Genomic DNA, 6,000 nt, shown 5'->3' with positions numbered 1-6,000 from the left:
AGATCCTAGATCAGCAGTGTTGGGCAGCTTTTCCCTCTAAAAGCAGTAAATCCTGAGTGGGCAGTGGTTTGAGTGCGAAAATGACATGCTATTATCAAGTCCATCTCCCTCGGTCCGGAGGGGGGCACAGGGATGTCCTCCCCCGACCCCCCTCTCTGGCGTCGGGCCTTGTTTTGTGTGTTTTTCGCGGCATTCACGCTGTAAACCAATGCTGCTTCTCAGTCGTTTTGCCACTCAATGTGGCGTAACCGCAGTCACTCCAGCTAAAGGTGACGTCATGTGCATACCCTCTATTTAGTTCCCTCTTGTTCACCCTTGCTCTGTCCGATCTACGTTATGTTTATGCTGTCTGGTGTTCTGTCTGACGTTTATTTGAATAAAGCCTGTCTTTGTGGAGAAGTGTCCAGAATCTGCTCTTCTCTGCTGCACCATACACCTGTAACAGAAGACCGGACCCAAAACAGAGCGGACTTCTAATTAAAGATAGGCTTTTCCTCATCCCCGTCTCTCCTACGCCTCCAAGGACTGAGGCATCTGCAGAGGATCGCCTGTGCGGGCTTCGGCAGGACGGTCGCCCACTGGGGAGTTATGTGGAGGAATTTTCTGAGCTTGCTTATCTGGTGAACTGGCCAGATGCACTGCTTAATGCAGTTTTTCTGATGGGCCTGGACGAGGACACTATTCGTTTCCTGGAACCTGCCTGTTCCTTTTCTGTAGTCGAGACAATCAATCTGATATTGTTCCTAAATTGTTCCGATTTCGAGATTGTAGAAGAGGTTCCTAAGAATACGTGTCTTCCTCGTCCTGTCCCCTCAGAAAAGCTGCCTGGTCAGTTCACCCTCAGCCAGTTTCCTCCACATATACCTCCAGTGGGTCTGCCGGTAAGGTCTTGCCTGCCCCTAAGCCCAGGCGGACAAGGAGGTCTGCCGCAAAGCCCTCGATTCCTGTCGTGATGGCCGCGACCACGGCAGATCCACTGGAGAGGTGGTTAATAGGCTTTGGGAGCGATCCTACCGCCCCGTGTCTCCTGGATTCCGCTCCAGACTCACCTGTGACTGCTCCGGGTTTCCTGCTGGCCCAACTGGCTGAGTAGTGGCATCTGGTTTCCTGTCCCACACACACACACACAGGTGAGGCTGTGTGTGGAGGCCTTATCTTGCCGGCTGGCCGAGATGAGGTGTTGTTTCAGACAGGAATAAGAGTAAAGAGAGGGGGAGGAGAGAGTGCATCGCTCCTTAAGAGGTCTGCAGAAGGTCACCGCCTCCTGGTAGACTTCACCATTGAGATGGTTGGGATTTCCAAGCGGGAAGTTTCTCTGGAGATTTTATGGCTCTTTGTTTCAAGCATGAAATCAAAGGGTCTGTGCCCATTTATACTCTAATTAATGCAACAAACACATATTGCCTCCTACGAGGACATGACATACCTGAAAGTGTAAGTTGTGAAGTGAGCATTAATTGGATAGGAGACACGACATGTATGAGGTTACATGAAATAGTACGTTGTTCATAAGGCATGCATAAACTAAATAACATAGAAGGGACACTTTACAAGACAGTTCTATATGTACATACAATGTCCTGGGGTGCATGTTTATATGTAGACGGTTTGTCTATAACTTGAGGCAAAAGCATGTGTTTTACAGGCTTTGTGTCTTTCCCATGTGGACTTTTCATGTTGCCACATTCTTTTGAGTCGTAAAATGTCTTATCAGTTGGAAGCTCTGGGACCGTTCTCTGTTGTTTTGGGGGAAGGTCTGTTACTAAGCACAACGTATTTAAAACATATGTGTTAAATGTAACAGGCGATTATGTGTCTGATTTTCCTCAGTCACTACAAGGATGTTGGCCTGCAACTCCTGTTTCTGCTGGTCCCGTCTAGCATGAACACTCCTGGGGTCCCGCTAGTCTTCTTCAGCATGAACTCTCCTGTCCACCCACTGGTCTAATACCACCTAAAACAGTTTTGCAAATGTATGTTTCTGTCAATGGATACGCATTCTGGCTTCCCAAAAACATGGACAAAACTCTTTGTAAACTTTGTTCAATGTGAATGCTGTATGCTCGAACATGACCAGACATTTATGCCATCATGTTGATAGCACGTTCTCAGACAGTGTGCAAATATTGAGTTCTCTTTCAAGTCTTGCACATGAACGGACAATTCACACAAAATTTGTCAACATGCCCATCTTGGTGAGTATCCTGGTATAGTTGGTTATGTCTTTAGTGAACGTAAACAGTCGAAAAAGATAACACGTGTACAGTATCAGTGTACTGGATCCGTGCATTATATTTTAAAGTGACAGCAGCCTAATATTCATATTGTCTGTGTTTTTAATGATAATCAAACAACAAAAGACAAGTAAATCACTCACTGCTCTTGATTTAATAGATTTTTTAACTTTAATAAGGATTAATTTTTAATATATACAGTCAAATATGCAATGTTATTTTATATTTGATTACTTTATTCCATTTCTGTACCTGAAAACTAATGTTATACCTACCTGAAAAACCTAAAAAGCACTGTTTATTGTACTTCTATCTTTGTTGTATTGTATTAATTTGTCATGTTGCTTGTAGTTAGATTATTTGTTCTTATTTTCTTTATTTTTACTTGACAGCCCTCCTTTTTTCCCTGTACATAGCACATACCGAACCGTACCGAAGCCGTGAATCTAAAACCATGATACAAACCGAACCGTGAGTAATTTTAACCATTACACCACTTGTCTCCAGTGCCATCGATGTCATCTGGGCTCTTCGTCTTGTCAGCTCCACCTGGTTCTCCATCTCTAGCTACATCTCCCCATGGCTTCAACGAGGAAATCTCCACCATTGCTCCTCCCTCCCTCCCTTGAGGCTTTGTCCTGGCTGGTCTCTGGACCACTCTCTGGCTCCTCCTGCTCCTGTCTCCCCCCAGGCTCCACTCCGCCTTGGACAGTATTGCCAGACTTATGCTGCCTTCACGTGCTATCGGAATTATTGTAAATACGAGTTTCTTAATTAAAAATTATAAATGAATGCCCTCTCAAGTCGTATTTACCCCTGGGAAGCTCAGGGATAATTTTGATCTCCAAGTTACCATATTTGACCGAAATTCCAGAATCTTCAGCAAGCTGACTATAGATAGCGTGGTGAATGTCTATGGTTTTCAATGAATGGGACGCTAATTATCATTTTGCCTTTAATACGATTTTAAGAATTAAGAGGCCGCGATGAGGATCAAGGAGGTAAGTACGTTTCAAGTATCAGCTATCGCCACACACCACAATGAAGTTGACAGTACATTTTTGGGAAAGCACAATCTGTTCGTCAGGTTCCTGAGGGGAGCGAGGAGAATGTTTCTGGTTTTATTTTTATTTTGCATTTTTAAATGAAGTTTACAAAAGTTTCTTTAAAATTTTCTTAAGTTTTGACAGTCCGATTTAAAGGAACATGCCGACTTTTTGGGACTTTAGCTTATTCACCGTATCCCCCAGATTTAGATAAGTCCATACATACCATTCTCATCTCTGTGCGTGCCATAACTCTGTCTGACGCACCCACCGTTAGCCTAGCTTAGCACAAAGACTGGAGGTAAATGGCTCCAGCTAGCCTACTGCTCAATAAGTGACAAAATAACACCAACATGTTGTGATGTGTGTATGTGACGGGTGCGTAGCTCACCTCACATTTTGACCTTTACCTTTAGTTAGTTTTGAAGTTTAATTTAATGTTTGTTACTTTATTTAAATCCCTGTATCATAATAACACCGGACAAGAAAATGAGTTAAAGTTTATTAAGATCTTGAATATACAGAAGGGTGCACACTTCTTATATTTCTCTTTGCTGTTTAATTTTACCTGAGTCCTAGATTACTTGAGGTCCATGGAGTGACGGCCGCATTCCATGTGGCAGCAGACAAAGGTAGAGGCGGGGCTTCAGCCTCCAAACTTATGCTGTTCCAGAGGAAGTTGGACTGTACCATCATGTGTTGTTTTAGGAGGGATCTTTAGATTTATTTTATTCAGTTATTCCTTTGTTTGATTGAGTATTTTCCTTTTCATATGTTTGGTTATATGATTCTATTATGTTAGGCCTGATACTGGATATTGGGTTGTAAATGTTATTTTGTTTGAGTTTATTTAGTAAAGGTATTATTTTGATATTTACCTTTATTTTTGTTTGGTAGAGGCTAAATGGGTATTTATAGCCTTGTGGGTAAGAGCCTGAGTTAGTCAGTCTTGCACAGCCACATTACCATCATGACCTGCTGACCTTAGTGGTTTGAGTTGTTACTTTGTTTACAGGGGAGGTTTATTTTTAAGCTTATTTCATTTTTGTTTATTTCAGTTAATATACCTCAAGTTTTGTTTTGTTGTTTGAAATCTGCCCCTGAATATAATTTTTCCCTTCATTTTGTTGGAAGAAATAAACTTCTGTTTTTGTTTTCACTACCTGTCCTGCCTGTTCTTGGCCACGACCACCACAAATGGTGGCAGCGGTGGGATTGGCCAGTAGAGGACAGTGTTGAGTAGTAACAAGATGGCTCCAAAGAAATTGACACAGTTCAAGCAACGAGATGAAGCAGTGTCGGTGGAGGTGTTGGAGGACGAGCCTGCGGCAGTGGGAGGAGTTCCTCAAGTGGCTGACGATCCAGGACAGCTGACTCTGCAGGACCTGGCCGATATGTTTCGGAAAAATATGGAGCTTCAGCAACGACAAGAGGCCCAAATGCAGCGGGAGGCAGTTCGGCAGGAGCAACGCTGGAAAACAATGCAGCATCAATTCAACCTTCTTAGGGAGGAAGTGGATGTTCGTACCACCCCTGATCCTGGGGGGTCATCAGGTCCTGATCAACAGTCTGAAATGCCTGATAATGTGTCCAATGCCTCTGTGCCTCTTGCTTCAGATCCTGCCCGAGGTATGATTGAACCTAAGTTACAGAAGTTGCAAGATTCAGATGACATCGAACATTTTCTCACCACTTTTGAAAGAATTGCTCTGGCCTGTAAGTGGGCAAAAACTGATTGGGCCCTTAGGTTAGTTCCCTTATTGACTGGTAAGGCTAGGAGTGCCTTTGTGCACATGGACGTTGATGAGTCATTAGAATATGAAAAAGTGAAATCTGCCGTTTTAAGCAAGTACGCCATTAATCCTGAAACTTACCGTCAAAGATTCCGCTCATTAGAGATTGAGCATGATGAGACTCCAAAAGAACTCTATGTACGACTTCGAGAACTTTATGAAAAGTGGGTGCAACCCAAGGGGAAGACTGTAGAGGCTGTGGGGGAAGTGATTATCTTAGAGCAGTATTTGAGAATGCTTTCACCAGAATTGCAGGTATGGGTAAGAGAACATAACCCTAGTACAGCCTGTCAGGTGGCTACCCTGGCTGACATGTTTGTAGCTGCTCGATCTCAATCACAAGCCTGGGGTGCAGCCCATAAGGGAAGTGAAGATAGGCGTTTATCAACATTTAGTCGAGGTGACTTAAAATTCAATTCTCCTAAGAAGACTAAAAGAGAAAATCAGTTCCCTAGGCCTTCCCATCAGTCTAGCCAGGTGCCCATTTGTTATTATTGTGGACAGGAAGGGCATAAAAAGCCAATGTGTCCTAAGCTTTTGGCTAAGACTTCCCACATATGTTCGGTACCTAGATCAGAGGTAGAGAGATTGACTCCATCTCAAAGCTTGACCATTCCTGTAGAAGTGAATGGGGAAACCGTGACCGCATTGATAGACACTGGTAGTATGCAGACGCTAGTGGAAAGTAATTTGGTCCCAACACCTCCAGAAGCAAGTGAAGGTAAGGTGGTCCTGAAATGCATTCATGGTGAGGAGCAGACTTACCCTATAGTCGGAGTGCAGGTAGTGGTACATGAGCTACCCTATTTCTTGAGAGTAGGAGTAGTAGAAAAATTACCGTATCCTGTGATTTTAGGTCAAGATTTTCCTGCTCTGTTGAATTTGTTGCTTCCTAACTCTGTTTCTAGTATGGTGATGACCCGGGCG

This window comes from Gobio gobio (assembly GCF_949357685.1).
Source record: "Gobio gobio genome assembly, chromosome: 25".
Classification (NCBI taxonomy): Eukaryota; Metazoa; Chordata; class Actinopteri; order Cypriniformes; family Gobionidae; genus Gobio; species Gobio gobio.
Note: the sequence above shows the minus strand (reverse complement) of the source record.